Source organism: Saccopteryx bilineata, chromosome 3, assembly GCF_036850765.1.
Source record: "Saccopteryx bilineata isolate mSacBil1 chromosome 3, mSacBil1_pri_phased_curated, whole genome shotgun sequence".
Classification (NCBI taxonomy): domain Eukaryota; kingdom Metazoa; phylum Chordata; class Mammalia; order Chiroptera; family Emballonuridae; genus Saccopteryx; species Saccopteryx bilineata.
This window is the reverse complement of record NC_089492.1, coordinates 293859121-293876283: the sequence shown is the minus strand read 5'-3', so window position 1 is coordinate 293876283 and position 17163 is coordinate 293859121. Positions and strand designations below refer to the sequence as shown.

At 45.1% G+C, this 17163-nt stretch overlaps 2 pseudogenes; both read right to left on the bottom strand.

Moving 5' to 3' along the window:
* Positions 1–6616: 6616 nt before the first annotated feature.
* Positions 6617–7416, bottom strand: LOC136330100 (zinc finger protein 154-like; annotated as a pseudogene).
* A 28-nt stretch (positions 7417–7444) lies between these two features.
* On the bottom strand, positions 7445–11241 carry LOC136330099 (zinc finger protein 417-like; annotated as a pseudogene).
* Positions 11242–17163: the final 5922 nt, after the last annotated feature.

Genomic DNA, 17163 nt, shown 5'->3' with positions numbered 1-17163 from the left:
TTCTTCCTACTGGTGTCAAATTGTCCCCAGAAGACTTCATCCATAGGTTCCATTCATCTCTGAAGGCAGCTTTGAAGGATTTGTTAATGCTGACACCAAGAGGTTGGAGCTGAGATATCAAGCCTCCAGGTGCTCCATCTGAGCCAGTGACACCTTGCTCAAGCCAGTGACCTTGGGCTCAAGCCAGTGATATTAGGCTTGAAGCCACCTACCTCAGGTTTTCAAACCTGGGTCCTCAGAGTCCCAGGTCAATGCTCTATTCACTGCACCATGACTGGTCAGTTTATTCAAACATTTAATATGTGTGGTGAGCATGAATAGGTGCTGGCACAGTGCATAAAGCATCAAACTGGGAAATGGAAAAACAGGTTTAAAATTTGAGGTAACCAGGTTGGGCCCAAGGTCCAAAACTTCGCAAAGGTCACCCGATTTGTTTTAGCCCCCCTTCAAGGCACATATGAATAAGCAATCAATGAACAACTAAGGAGATGCAACAAAGAATTAATATTTCTCATCTCCCTTCCTGTTCGGCTGTCCCTATCTATCCCTCTCTCTGACTCTCTCTCTGTCAAAAAACAAACAAAGGCCTGACCTGTGGTGGCGCAGTGGATAAAGCATTGACCTGGAAATGCTGAGGTCGCCGGTTTGAAACCCTGGGCTTGTCTGGTCAAGGCACATGTGGGGAGTTGATGCTTCCAGTTCCTCCCCCCTTCTCTCTTTCTGTCTCTCCTCTCTCTCTCTCTGTCTCTCCCTCTCCTCTCTAAAATGAATTTAAAAAATCGAAAAAAAAGAAAAAAACAAACAAAAATCATGCAGTGACATGATAGTCTGCCATTCTCAAAGAAATTTTAGGAACATAAACTTTTTTAAAACTAAATTTAATTCCCCTGTGTATATTATTAAAAAGATTTTATTAATTTTAGAGAGGAGAGAGAGAAGGGGGGAGGAACTGGATGCATCAATTAGTTCCTTCTCCTGTGTGCCCTGACCAAGCAAGCCTGCATTTCAAACCAGCAACCTCAGCATTCTAGGTCAAGGCTTTATCCACTGAGACACTACACGTCATGTAGGAACATTAACTTCAAAATCAAATAAAATTTTATTAAGAAATTATGCCTATGTATATATGTAATAAGTATAAATAATGAATACTTCTGCACAAAACCTATTTAAATTTTTTGAGCAAATATCACACCAAAATAAACAAAAATTTGAAGAACATTAAAACTAGCTAATGGAAAAGTTAAGAAAAATCTAAAGTTTTACCAGAAATTATAAAAACTAACTACAAAAATATTTGAAGAGTCTCCAGCACCCTGCAAATGGCACAACAGTCATATAAGTGGTCGGACACTCAACCAAACTGTAAACACAAGAAAATTGTGTTAGTTTATTTTTATCTATAGAATATCTTCCAGATGTAATCAAATCTTTCTCCTCTCATTTAAATGTGAGCCCTCAAAACCCTGAAGAACCACGTTTCTCATTCTTGGTGCTGCTCTTACATTTCTACAGCACTATTACCTTATAATTTACTATAACATAGAATTTGTTTTTTGTATTTTTTTTTTCTGAAGCTGGAAACGGGGAGAGACAGACAGACTCCCGCATGTGCCCGACCAGGATCCACCCGGCACGCCCACCAGGGGCGACGCTCTGCCCACCAGGGGCAATGCTCTGCCCCTCCAGGGCGTCGCTTTGCCGTGACCAGAGCCACTCTAGCGCCTGGGGCAGAGGCCAAGGAGCCATCCCCAGCGCCCGGGCCATCTTTGCTCCAATGGAGCTTTGGCTGCAGGAGGGGAAGAGAGAGACAGAGAGGAAGGGGGGACGGGGGTGGAGAAGCAAATGGGCGCTTCTCCTATGTGCCCTGGTCGGGAATTGAACCCGGGTCCCCCACACACCAGGCCAACGCTCTACCGCTGAGCCAACCGGCCAGGGCAACATAGAATATTTTTTTAAGACTTTATTTATTCAATTTTTTTTTCTAGAGAGGTGAGGGATGGAAAGAGGGAGAGAGAGTAGGGGGAGGAGCAGGAAGCATCAACTCCCATATGTGCCTTGACCAACAAGCCCAGGGTTTTGAACTGGTGACTTCAGTGTTTCCAGGTCGATGCTTTATCCCACTGTGCCACCACAGGTCAGGCAGAATTTTTTTTTTACTCTTTTGATTCATAGGGTAGCTTTTTTTTTTTTTTTTTTAAGTGAGAGGAAGGGAGCTAGACGAACTCCAACAGGTGCCCTAACTTGGATCCACCTGGCAACCCCCATCTTGGGCTGGTGCTTAAATCAATCAAGCTATCTTCCGTGCTTGGGGCTGACATTCGAATCAACTGAGCCACAGGCTGCAAGGGAGGAGGAGACAGAGAAGGGGGAGAGAAAGAAAAACAAAAGCAAATGGTGGCTTCAGATGGTCACTTCTCATGTGTGCCCTGATTGGTGATCGAACCCAGGTTATCGACATGTTGAGCCAACACTCAATGCACTGAGCCAGCCAGATGGCCATGGGCTAGATTTTAAGAAAGGCTTTAAACAAGCTAGGTAGCAAACAGATTTATTTATTGATGTGTAACGCAGGCATAGGGGAACCCCTGAAGCAGTTGAGATAATTAGTACTGGATTGTTGAAGCAATGAAACGTGTTACCAGGGCTCTCCTTCAATGCTTCTAAATTTTTCTTCTCACACCTTACTACAACGTTCTCACTTCACTATTTTTTCCTCAAATTCTCATGAATGAAAAAACTCAAATTTGTAGAAACAATCTCATTTATAGCCAAGTTTTTAGGAGACTCATAGCTCACATTATTTCTCTCATCTTAGAACTCGCTGTCCTTTATTACTCATTGATACTTATCAGTTCTCAAGCTTCATAGAGTCTTTTCCCTTCTAGCTATTTAAGTAATCATCATTATAAACCCACATTAATTCCTTTCTGTAGTTCGCTAAACCATAATTCCCTTCTAGATATAAATTTAAGACCAACAGAATACACTGTCACTGCATTTCCAGGTGAAATGATCATTTCCTGAAAGGCTGTGAGATGCTGAGATCCAAAATCTGTGTATCAGTTATAGATGCTCACATTGCTAATTTTCATGAATACCAACATTAAAGCTTTCCTGGCACCAGATGTAAAATTGGTTTGTAACTTCTATTTTGAAGTAACTTATTCTCTCAAGTTTGGAATAGCCCTATCTCAGAAAATACAGTAAGAAATTTTATGTGCAGCCTGCCCAGGTGGTAGTGCAGTTGATAAGGCCTGGGACACAGAAGATACACATTCAAAACCCTGGGGTCACTGAATTGAGCGCAGGCTCAACAGCTTGAGCATAGGATTATAGAAATGATCTCATGGTTGCTGGCTTGAGCCCAGAATTCACTGCCTTGAAGTCCAAGGTCACTGGCTTAAATCCAACATCGCTGGCTTGAACAAGGGGTCACTTGCTCTTCCATAGATCCTCGGTCAAAGCACATATGAGGAAGCAATCAATGAACAATGAAGGTGCCACAATGAAGAATTCCTATCTCTTTCCCTTCCTACCTATCCTCTTTCTGTCCCTCTCCCTCTCTCTCTAACTTAAAAAATAAAATTATACACAAAAGTTTGTACTAGCTTTATTTTCAATATTTAAAAATGAGAAAAAAACAAATCTCCATGAACAAATAAACAGATAAAAAAATAATGATACAAAGAATATTTGTCAGAAAAAAAGGAACTACTTATATAACATTAATGAATCCTTAAGAATTTATGCAACATAAATATTAGCAGAAAATGTAGTATTATTCCCATGATATACATTCTGGGAAATGCAAAATGATCTACTAAACTAGAAAGTAAATCAGCCCTGGCTGGTTGGCTCTGTGGTAGAGATTCGATTTGGCATGTGGAAGTACTGGGTTGGATTCCTGGGCAGGGCACTCAGGAGAAGTGCCCATCTCTCTCCCTCTTTTTCCTCTCTCTTCGCCTCTCATAGTCAAAGCTCTATTGGAGCAAAGTTGGCCAGAGTGCTGAGGATGGCTCCATGGCCTTTACCTCAGATGCTAGAATGGCTACAGTTGCAACAAAGCAACGCCCACATGGGCAGAGAACTGCCCTTTAGTGGGTTTGTCAGGTGGATCCCAGGCGGCACATGCTGGAGTCTGTCTCTCTGCCTTCCTGCTTCTCACTTAAGAAAAATACAAACAAATAAACAAAACAAAGAAAGGAAATCGGTGAATACTTGGAGAGCTGTGAAGGGCAGGGAGAGACTATAAAAGGATATAAAGGAAACCCACAGTGACAGACATGGTCAGTATTAGGACTACGGTGAGTTACAGTTTCACACATATGTTGAGGCTAAATATAAAACAATTTGCTCCTGATCAGGCAGTAGCGCAGTGGATAGAGCGTTGGACTGGGATACCGAGGACCCAGGTTCAAGACCCCGAGGTCACCAGCTTGAGCACGGGCTCATCTGGCTTGAGAAAAATAAAATATGCTCACCAGCTTAGAACCAAGGTCGCTGGCTCAAGCAAGGAGTTACTCGGTCTGCTGAAGGCCCGCGGTCAAGGCACATATGAGAAAGCAATCAATGAATAACTAAGGTGTCGCAATGAAAAACTGATAATTGATGCTTCTCATCTCTCTCTGTTCCTGTCTGTCTGTCCCTATCTATCCCTCTCTCTGACTCTGACTCTCTCTGTCCCTGTAAAGAAAAAAAGAAACTTAAAAAAACAACAAAAAAAACCAATTTGCCCAATAATTTTTGGAAAATATATTTGGTAACTATGTTTTATCCATATTCTCATGCCCTCTGAAGGGTCAGTCTTTCCTTAGTGATATCAAATATAACAAACAATGAAGGACTGTTTTTCAATCAATAGAATGCTGCCTAGGTAAAAAAAACAAAAAACAACAACCATATTTGTAGACAACAGATACTTTTCTTTATCTTAACTTCCTGCCTGGGTACAATATCAGATAAGGTACAAAAATTTACAAAACCATTGGTTTATTTTCAATGACAATGACTTCAGCCACAAAAGATAAACATGGCAAGAAACCCTACGATTTGTGTACACGCTGATCCGGCAGTTCTTTTCACAGAAACATTTCTGGACACACATTTAGAAAAGTCACATTCCATCTAGCCTAGATTTGGACTCCTACAACCCCTATGAGGCCAGTGTTTCTGTAGCAATCAGAGGTTCCTCTTTAATCCCTATTGTCCTGCAACCAAGTGACCATTAGCCATGGAATTGTAGACATTTACAACGCATGATGCCCTGTTCAGTAGGCCCAGTGGTAGAGCGTGAGCCTGGCATGTTGATGTCCATGGCTCGATTCCCAGCTAGGGCACACAACAGAAGTACCCATCTGCTTCTCCACCCTTCCCCCTCTTGCTTCTCTCTCTCTCTCTTACTCCTGCAGACATGGCTCGATTACAGTGAGTTGGCCCTGAGTGCTGAGAAAGGATCAATCACATCCATCTGACATGCTAAAAAAAGCTAAGTTGCTAAGCAATGGAGCAATATCCCAAATGGGCAGAGCATCACCCCTTTGTGGGTTTGCCAGGTGATCCCTGTCAGGGTGCAGGCAAGGGTCTCTCTGCCTCCCTTTCTCTCACTGCATAAAAAAAAATGGACACATGACCCTTGGCAACACTTTCAAAAATGATTTTTTTTAAACCAATACTGGCAGTTCTTGTAAACAAGAGAAAATATCCCATGTTTTCAGAAGCAACTGATGTTGTGACACCTAGCAACACTTCAAAGTGATCTCTGAGTCTCCTAAAATTTATGGCATCCAGGCTCCACATGAGGGCCACAGAATCTGGCAGGCTATCCTAGAAGGATATGGGCAACCATGAAAATTTGGCAAAAGCTGATTTCAGCACCACACTGTGCCTTTGAAGGCAGAGAAAGTTTGAGACCCATGTAAAGCTCTTGATCTCTTCAGGCCTCTAGGGTCAAAATCTATTATAATCTAAACAACACAGTAAATAAAACATCCAATATTAAAGTGAAGTCAAACAAACGAGCCTTCATTATTTTACAAGCCAACGGGACATGGCTCTGTCATTTCTTGCATTGGTGACATCAATATTGGAAATATTCATCACAGTAATTTAAGGAAACCAGGTCCCTGAAAAGGGACATTTATGACACATGATATGCAAGCTGTCAGCTAAATGCAGGTGATGTTCTCTGAGGTCAAAACTGAGTCAGGTCTGTGTCAAAACATATCAGAGTTAAATAAATGCTGATCCCCTAACAGCTCACATAATTTTCTCCAACAAATCAGAGGAAAACATGAGCTTCTCTAAGGACATTAGGATGGTGGCTGATGTAAACAGTGGACACCTGCTAGATGGTACAGGTGAAATATATTCGGTCACAGAAATTTGCAAAGATATTAATCTGGAAAGAGTCTTGGATACCTTAGAAAGTACAACACAGACGCACATGCTTCCCACCTAAAAAGAACTTATGGAAAATTTCCATACCATTGACATTTGGGTGCATAAAATTAAAATGACCCAAATGGAACCTCAGAGTTACCTACACTGTTGTTAACACTTATTTTAAAAACTGTACACTTTCAATACATCTAAGATTGTCCTCTACTGTGAAATCTCATGTGCTTAGACAAGAAAAATTGATGGTAAAAGATTTCCCATATACACTGCACTCATATAGTCTTTCTCCAGTGTGAACTCTCTGGTGATAACAAAGGTTAGAGTTGCTGATAAAAGATTTCCTACATTCATAAGGTCTTTTGGCAGTGTGTATCTCTGATGAAAATTCAAATGATACTTCTGCTTAAAAGATTTCCCACATTCAGAGCACTCATAAGGCCTTTCTCCACTGTGAACTCTCCGATGATAACAAAGGACAGAGATTCTTCTAAAACATTTTTCACATTCACTGCATTTATAAGGCCTTTCTCCTCTGTGAAGTTTCTGATGATAACTAAGATCAGAGTTACTGAAAAATAATTTTCCATACTCACTGCACTCATAAGGCCTATCTCCAGTGTGAACTCTATGATGATAACAAAGTTTGGACTTGTGGGTATAAGATTTCCCGCATTCACAGCACTCATAAGGTCTTTCTCCAGTGTGGACTGTCTGATGATAATTCAAATGATGCTTCTTCTTAAAAGATTTCCCACACTCACTGCACTCATAAGGCCTTTCTCCAGTGTGAAATCTGTGATGACAATGGAAATAAGTTTTAGTGAAAAAGAATTTCCTACATTCACTGCACTCATAGGGGCCTTTCTCCTGTGTGAACACTCTAAAGATATCGAAGGCCACTGCTACTGGGAAAAGATTTTCCACATTCACTGCACTCATAGGGTCTTTCTTCTGTGTGAACTTTCTAATGATAATTTTTCCTCGTTTGCAAAGTTACCCCAGACACTGAGGTTTCATCTGGTTTGCCTCTGGTATGAGTAGCCTATTATTGGAGATGTCCTGTTTCAGTAAAAATGTCCAGCCCTACCACTTGGCATGTAAAAAGCATCTGGGACACATTGAAATTGTGGCCCTTTGCAAGTGAGACTCTCTCCTCATTTCTTTTCGAATGCTTCTTTTTCATGTACTGGCCCTCATGGTGCTGACACTTTGTACTGAAATAAAATAAGATATCCACATGCACCACATTTCAACAGCTGTGATCCCTGCTGCTCAACCAAGCTGAACATGTCTCTCAAAATAAGGCCAAAACTCTCACAGGGGTGGCTCTTCTGCAAAGACAAAGCCAATTTAGGATCCTTTGCCTGTGACACCCTTTCAGATGCATTCTGTTCAGTGGGACCTCCACATCCTCTGCTCCACAGCAGCAACCTGAACAAAAGAAAATGCTGCTGAATTACATGTTGACCATATAGAAAATGAGATTTCTCAACATAAATGAACAGCTGTCACAGGTAGGCATGATTCTATGGGATGATTTTTAAGAAAAGTATGTTAAACTCTGAAGAAATGTTATTTACACATTACTCGGCCCCAAAAGTCAGTCAGTGGTGGAAACCTCACCAAGCAAAGATGCCAGCATACAATGGGACACAAAAATAAAGAAAAAGTCCACTACCATTTCCTCCACAAAAGGCTTCCTAAAAGACTTTTTATGCTGGAGTAATCTGAATGTGCTCAAACCCATAACAATCAATTATAATAAAGCACATGATGTAAATACCAACACAAGAGCATGTGCAAACTTCAAGGTTCTGCTGGCACGGATCAAAGTTGTAAAGTAGTAAAGAAAGGCCTGTGGAAGAAAAGGTTGGCATGTGAAGTTTAAAGAGGTGAAGATTACCAATGAGTTTGAAATATGAGCAGAAATGACACCTGTTAGATCTGAGTAATTGGAAAAGTGTCAGCAATAAGTTGACAAATAGATTAAGTGATAAAGACAAATAGATTAAGGTATGGCAATGGGAATGTTAACAAAATGCTATTAAGCGAAATTACATCCAAAGTTACAACCTTAAAGCCCTGGCATGAAACCCTCATCAATTGCCATTCACCAAGCCAAGACCCCCTCTGAGCCCACTTGGCTGTGGGTGGAGTCACATACCTCCTGTGATCCACAAATGACTCTTCTCCTTAACCTTACTTGAGCCATTAATGGGATTTGGATCATAAATTTTATAAAAAAGAACAAAAAAACTTTTTGAGAGTGATGGTCAGAGAGCACAAAACTGACCACAGAAAATACATCTATGTGAGTGACATCAGTAGGGTGGCCAAACAGGAGATAGAAAAACTCCTCCCCCTATTGAAATAAAGTAGACACCTGTCCAAGAGAAAAACAGCCACAGGAGAAGCAATAAGAACCGAATTGACACAAACATTAACACAGAAGAGCCAAAAATGTAGACCTGCACAAAAAGGTTAATTGGGAGACCAAATTAGCAAACATACATAAAGATGGCTAGGTTAAAAAAAAAGGGCCAGAGTTACCTCTAGCAGCCACTGTGCCATGTAAGCTTTGACTCTAGTGGTTGGTTCTGTGAAAACCCAGGGGAAACTTTGCTGTTAGGAATCACAGAAGTATCTGCAAAAATAAAACTCAGGACCAATGGCTTCACTAGTGAATTCTGCCAAACATTCAAAAAAGATTTGATACTTTTCCTGGACATTAATATATAAAAACTAAAAGGTATTCAGAACTCATTAGTCCAAAAGTAGTTAGAAATGGGGTTGATGATGTAGAGACATTTCCCCAAATACTATGTACAAATGAGCAACAGGAATATAAAAAATGTGCTTTCCTAGCCCTGGCCGGTTGGCTCAGCGGTAGAGCGTCGGCCTAGCGTGCGGAGGACCCGGGTTCGATTCCCGGCCAGGGCACACAGGAGAAGCGCTCATCTGCTTCTCCACCCCTCCGCCGCGCTTTCCTCTCTGTCTCTCTCTTCCCCTCCCGCAGCCAAGGCTCCATTGGAGCAGAGATGGCCCAGGCGCTGGGCATGGCTCTGTGGCCTCTGCCTCAGGCGCTAGAGTGGCTCTGGTCGCAATATGGCGACGCCCAGGATGGGCAGAGCATCGCCCCCTGGGGGGCAGAGCACCGCCCCTGGTGGGCGGGCCTGGTGGATCCCGGTCGGGCGCATGCGGGAGTCTGTCTGACTGTCTCTCCCTGTTTCCAGCTTCAGAAAAATGAAAAATAAAAATAAAATAAAAAAAAAAAATAAAAATAAAAATGTGTTTTCTCATTAATCAAGATGAAACCTATTAGGGCCACTGCAAGACTACCAAGTACAAATCCTGCCCGATGAAAGCTCAGTACAGCAGTTACTGGGGCTGCAGGGGGAAGGGAGGGAGGTGCAAACAAACAAGCCTTACCAAGACGGCAAGTACCCAGAACACTGGGGAAGCAGCAGAGCCCACAGTCCACCTGCTGACAACGAAGCATCCCCGAGGGAACTGGGGGCATGGGAAATGCACAGTCTAGTCCAGGCCACCGGGGAAATCTTACCCAGAGAGGATATAAGTGTGAAATTCTCCATCACTTCGAGGTACAGGTGTCTCTGAGCCTCATCAAGGAGGCACCATTTTTTCCTGGAGAAGTACAGGGCAACATCCTCAAAAGTCACATCAACCTGTCAGAATTAATACAAATGAATTCAAACCAGTCTCTCTGAGGACTTGCATGCCAACCCCATAAGAACCTTCCCCACACTCCCACTCCTTCCAGGGCTCCACACTTCAGAGAAGACACCACACCTTGGTGCTGCATTGCCTGCCCGGTCATCACAGTCCTGTTCATCACTTCTATCCCCCTCAACGAAAGCAGTTAGAGAAATGGAAATGGGGGTGGGGAGAGAATAAAGACAAATGACACCTTAGTTTTCCACCATGCTTCCTGGGCTCCATTCTATTTGCCAAAAATATCCACTACTATCTCCTAGTAGATCATGCCTCTAAGACGTAGCAAATCATCAGCTTACCCTTCACCCTTAAGTCCCTGAGTACATCAGGTACCCAGGATCATTAGCTCAAACTTCCTCTAGTTGTGCACACCACTGAGTATCCCTACTTCTTTCAGATCTTCAGACCCCTGGCTCACTTCCTCAGCTCAGTTACCTTCCTATTCCACACCACAGGGATCTCTCTGAATGCACCCATATACTTGTCACATGGCACCCAGAGAGTGCACGACATATGCATACAGGGTCCAGCACAACCCCAATCCTCTGAGGAAATTCACAGCTAGGAAAAGCGCCAAATGAGGTTCAAATCTTCCCTGCCTATTTCTGATCTTTGCTTTAGTATTTGCCACCCAGATCCACATGGGAATTTCAGGTACAAATAACTCCTTTCCACTCTGCACTGTGTTGCTGTCCCCTCAAAAGCCACAACATTCTTCCCTCTGCCAAACTTTTTAACAAATTCACTGCCATTGGTTTCTATTTCAGGCAGAGTGACACCCACAAATGACCACAATTGCCCATGATCTTATCCACCAGCAAGACTGAAACCAGCCAGACCCCACAGAAACACAACACAAAATTCTGAAGGGGAAGCAAAGCCCTGCCCTCGGTGGAGGACAAGCCACCCAAGTGGGAGGCCAAGCCAGCCACCACTCGAACTCCTATGTCTCATGAACGACTGACATGGCCTGGACTCAGAGACCCCCACCACTCTCGCTGAGCCCAGGGTAATACTGCAGGTAGCAGGTAAGTCTATCTCATTTCTTGTGGACATGGGGGCTACCTTCTGTTTTGCTATCACACTCTGGACCTCTAGTTCTCTCATGGGTCTTAGTTATGGGGGTGGATGGGACCCCATATGGTAATATTGACTACTCCTACTACAACCAAACTCCTAGGGCAAACACCTTGGTACCATGTCTCTCACCTCAAGCTTGCCACCATACAGGACCAGTTGGCAGTCAGAACCACTGGGCCCTACCTGTCCCCAGCTCACCAAAAATTTGGGTCCTACAGATCCTCATGTTGCTCTTATCCCTTCCACCGGAAACCTGCCACCAAATGTATATGTTTGCTCGCTTATAGTTTGCATTGGGTGTGGGAGATAGGCTGTAAGCCAGCAAAGTCATTATAGCCTAAGGCTTAGTTTTAAGACTAAGCCTTTCTCACCATTTTAATACTAAGATCTTTTCAAAACTAAGCTTTCCCTCACACCCTTGACTGTTGCATGATGTGGGGTGGTGCACTCTTATGAGGAATCCCATTTATGCCTCAGATAAATGACTTTGTATCAGAGACTTCCTTATTTGTATATTGGTTTAAAGGTTTTGATCTCTACACTATGACATGGGGCAGACTGTGGGCTTGCTCTCTTAGTTCCTGAAATTAGCATTGCAGGATTCGAATCAAATTGGTATGGAGCCACCACCACCTTTGAGTGGTAGGTAGAGTAGAGGACTGGCTGCTGTTATGGTTCCCCATGGCTGTCCTTTTGGGGGCTGTAGGCTGACTGACTTTTACAGCCATGCATGAGGAAACCCAGAGCTCTGTGGAAGAAGCTGCCTGGGACCTGCAAACTGAGCAGTGGAAGGAGCTGGAGCAAACGTGGGAGAAAGAAATGCCGACCCTGGAGCTGGAGCAAGCACCGGAGAAGGCTGACCTGGTTTATGAGATTCACTTGGAAATGGAGCAGCCACTGGAGAAGGAATCGCAGGTTTGTGAGTTGCAGATTGCCCTGGACATTGTGGAGAGCCAGCAGCGGCGGGAGGCCATGGCTGAGGCTGGAGCCGGGGCTGCAAGGTCCATAGAGCAGAAGGTGGCGGCGACCTGGGGCTCAAGCCCAGTGGCGGGAGCTGGCATTTCCAGTTCCTCTTTGGAGGATGAGGAGAATTGGGCTGGAGTTGCAATCTGCAGTCTCCAGAAGGTGAGAGTCCAGCAGCAAGGAGTACCTACTATGCCTCTGGTAGGTCTGCGATTTGGGGACATAGGGGCAGATGCCATCATGCTTTCCAGAGCAGAGATGGAAATGCTAACTGCCATTGCTGTAAGGTATTTTCTGCTGAGGAAGAAAGAAGGACATAGCCACCAAATGTAGACAAGCAAAAGCTTTATTTAGAGTAAATCTTGGGTGAGGTTCACTGGTCAGCAAGACAAGGGCCAGAGAAGTAGTGCAGACTCTCCTGCCTGGAGGTAATTTATAGGGCTGGTAGAGTGACGATGGGTGGCAAAATTTTATTGGCTAACAGACAATTGTTCTTTTTCAAAATGTTCCTGGGCCATTTCTTTTGGCGGGCATGGGTGTGGGTTGTTTTGGCCAAAGTCCCTGGACCTGGTTCCTCATGTGACCTTCCCCCATTGCCATCCAACCTCACATTCTGACCTTTTATGTTAGATAGGGGTAATGCTATTTGTCTGTGTGCTTCCTGCTGGTTAGGGGTGTCATGGGGAAGGGAAGTCAGAAGGCGGTGGCTCTGAGGGGAGTTGCGTATATGTGTGTAGAAGCATCTGCATGAGCATGACTCAAGAAACCTTATGGATGCGGCCCTGTAAGAATCTAAGAAAAAGAGGAGCAAACATGAGTAATATGCTGATAATTAGAAGAAGACCTAGGATAGGGGCAACCCAGGTGAGGATGGATGACTGCCACCAGGAGTTAAGCAGGTTGTAGGAAGAGAGGTTCTTGCGCAGTTTCTCTTGCAGACAGTTGAGGACATTGATGTTTTCTTCCACCAGGCCAGTTTCAGTGATATAGTAACAGCATTGCTCCCCGCTTTAATTCACTCTGGAGGCAGGTTCCTGGTGGGAGGGACAGGAGTAACAGGAGGATCTGCAGGGTCCAACCTTATAGTGAGCTGGAGACTGGTGGGGCCCAGTGGTTCCGACTGCCAGCAGTCTTGCATGGGGGCAAGCTTGAGGCAGAAAATATGGTACCAAGGTGTTTGCCCTAGGAGCTTGACTGCAGTAGGAGTAGTCAGTATTATCGTATGGGGTCCCATCCACCTGGGCTGTAGGGAGCTGGGATGGAGCTCACTCAGAAGAACTCTGTGTCCTGGCTGGAGGGGGACAGCTGGGTGTGCTTCATCTGGACCCCCTATGGGAGGAAGGGTCCAGTCTGCATGTTCCCCAAGAAAATGGCGGAGTAAAGACAGAAAGGTATATGGCAGGTATATGGCAAGAGGAGGGGGTTGTGGGGTTGACAACAGATAAGTTGTGATTGATTAGGAATGGTCTACTGTAAACCAGCTCAAAGGGGCTGAGTCCAGTGGGGTTTACTGGGGTTGCTCAGATTCTGTTGGGTGCCAGGGGGAGGAGGTATGGCCAGGAGAGTCTGGTCTCGATAAAAAGTTTAGCTTGTTGACCCTTCAGGATGCCATGGGCCCTTCCCACTTTACCTGACGATTGAGGGTGATAGGGTATGTGAAGCTTCCAGGTGATGTTGAGAGAGATGGCGACCTGCTAGACTATTTGGGCAGTGAAGGCTGGGCTGTTGTCTGACTGGATGGTAGTAGGCAGTCCAAATTGCAGGATGATACGTTCAACAAAAATGGAGGCAACGGTGTCTGCCATCTCTCGAGAGGTGGAAAAGGCTTGTATCCACCTTGAAAAGTTATTAACAAAAGTTAGGAAATAATGGAGATTTTTGTGAGGGGGCATGTGAGTGAAGTCGATTTGCCAATCTTGGCCTGGCACGTGCCCCCTCAGCTGCTGGTTACAGAAGCAGGGGCGGAGTCCCCCTTGTGTAGAGACTTTGGAACAGATAGTGCATGCTGCATGTACCTTTTTGATAGTCTGCTGGAGGCCTGGGAAGAAAAAGAGTGGTTGCAAAAACTGATAGAGAGCTTTTGGTCCTATGTGTAAGGAACAGTGAATATTAGAAAGGAGAGTTTCAGCCTGTCCTTTTGGTAAGGCAATTCTATCTCTGAGAAATATCCATCCCTGGTTGCACACGTCTCCACCTTTTCTGAGGAGGGCCTCAGAAAAGGCCTGTTCTTCCTCAGGAGTGTACGAAGGTTTCAAGGAGGTGGAGAGAAACATGAGAGGAGTGGAGGAGGTCCCTGTGGTGAGGTTTCAAGGTGCCGCATCAGCCCAAGCATTTCCTCAGGCCACTGGATCCTGAGAGGTTTGATGGCCCCTACAATGTACCACAGCCACCTCAGCGGGAAGCTGTCATTTTAATGCCTACAAAAATTTAGAAATGAGGGTAGCATTGATTATGGGGGAGCCCTTGGTAGTGAGGAAGCCTCTTTCCTTCCAGAGGGCAGAGTGGCTGTGGGTGATAAGAAAAGCATATTTAGAGTCAGTATATATGGTTACGCATTTTCCCTGGGCCAGAGAGAGTGCCCACGTGAAGGCAATTAGCTCTGCCTTCTGGGAGGTGGTGCCCTCTGGCATCTGTTGGGCTTTTAGGGTGGAAAAGGTGGTGACCACCACATAGGCCACCCATCATCATTCATCAGGTCCCTGTACAGAACTCCCATCTACAAAAAGTATTAGATCTGGATCTTTTAAAGGAGAATCTGATCATCCATCTTGGGGTCTGTTGAGGAAATCTATTAGCTCTGTACAAGAGTGGATGGGTTTTGGAAGTGTCATTCAAGCTGGCAGTAGAGTGGCTGGGTTGAGTCAGGGAGAGGACAAAAGAGTGACTGAAGGGTTTTTGATGAACAGGAGGTGAAATTCTTGTAGGCGGTAAGGACCCAATAGGGAAAGAGATTTGTGCAAAAGGAGGTCAGTGAGCCTGTAGGAGAAGAAGACAGTGATGGGTTGGGAAAGGGTGAGTTCTGCTGCTGCGCCCAGTGCCCAGAGGCAGGTGGTGTCCAATTGTTTAGAGAGATATGCCATGGGGCGGTATGTAGACCCACAGGTTGAGTCAGTGATCCAATTGCATTACCATGCTTTTTGTCAGTGAAAAGGTGGAAGGGGCATCTAAAGTCAGGTAAAGCAAGAGAAGTAGAGGAGATAAGGGTGTCTTGAAGGGTAGAGAAAGCTCTTTTAATAGTGTTGGGGGATGTGAGAGGTCCTGTGAGAGTCTATTTTGCAGCCTCATAGAGGGGTTTAGCCAAAAGAGCAAAATTGGGAATCAAATGTCAAAAGAAGCCTATTAGACAAAGGAAAGGAAGAATCTGATCAGTGGTGGTAGGTGGTTGGAGACTGCAGAGGGTCTGAGATCAACCTACGGTGAGACCTTGGGTGGTGGGGGTTAAGGCGATGTCCAGATAGACTATGGACTGAGAGTGAAGTTGAGCCTTAGTAGAGGAGACACAATACCCCTTCACGGCAAGGAAGTTAAGAAGGGTGGCGGTGTGTTTTTTTGAGGCGGACAGGGAGGGGCTGCAGAGGAGTAGGTCATCTACATATTGCAAGAGGGTACTTGTCTCAAGATTGCATGAAGCTAGATCCCAAGCTAGCACCTGCCCAAACAGGTGTGGGCTGTCCCTGAACCCCTGGGGTAGGACAGTCCACATAAGCTGTTGGGCTGTGTTAGTGTTCGGGTCAGTCCAAGTAAAGGCAAACAGAAAGTGAGAGTCAGGGTGTAGAGAAATGATAAAGAAGTCATTCTTGAGGTCTAGGACCATGAAGTGAATGGTGTCTGAGGGAATGTGTGACAGTAATGTGTAGGAATTAGGGACTACAGGATGGAGGGGAATTACCGCCTCATTGATTAGGCATAAATCTTGTATGAGACAACAAGCCCCTGAAGGTTTGCAAACAGGAAGGATGTGGGTATTGCAGGGAGAGTCCGTGGGGATGAGTAAGCCTTGGTTCAAGAGGTGGGTAATTATTGGTTTAAGGCCCTGGTGGTGACTTGCTGAAATACGGAATTGGGGTTTAGATGGGAATCGGGAGGGATCCTTTAAGCGAATGTGTACAGGTGGGTGGTAGGTTGCTACCACTGGGGTCGGGGTATCCCAAATTTGGGGGTTGACAATGTCTGGTGGAATAAAGGGTGTCATCAGGCTAGGATGATCTGTAGTAGTGGGGGAGCTTTCAGTCAGGAGTGGTAGGAGTAGGTGGTTTGAAGATGCTGTCAGCTGGATAGTGGCTTCGAGACTTTGTAGAATGTCCTGACCCAGAAGGGGTACAGAGCATGATGGCACGACTAAGAAGGAGTGTGAAAAGGGGAATTAATTCAAACTGCATGTCAGGAGTGGCGTGCGAAGAGAAAAAGAAGGGGCCCCATCCACTCCCATAACCGAGACCTGTGAGGGAACTAGAGGTCCAGAGTGTAATAGCAAAACAGAGAAGGTAGCCCCTGTGTCCACAAAAAATGAGATGGACTTACCTGTGACCTGTAGTATTACCCTGGGCTCAGCAAGGGTGATGGGGGTCTTTGAGTCCAGGCCGTGTCAGTCATCCATGAGGCCGAGGAGTTCGAGTGATGGGCCTGCCTGACTGGCTTGGCCTCCATTTTGAGTGGATTGTCCTCCACGTAGAGGCGCTGAGGAAGAGACTATTACCCAAAGGGGGCAATCACTTTGCCAGTGACCAGGCTGCTTGCAGTCAGGACAGGGCTTAGTGGGTGGCCTTGGGCAGGGGCACTGCTGGGCCCAGTGACCTTCTTTGCCGCATTTAAAGCAAGTTCCTGGCGGGGTTCATCTTTGCGGCCCAGACTTGTGTCGGGCACCTTCTATGCCTTGCCGTTGATCTGCCAGCCTCAGAACTGCCAAAAGAGCCCAGTTTGGAGCGTTACCTTTTGCTGCATGCGGGCCTGGTGAGCAGCCTCAGTCTTTATCTCCCGACCATTAAA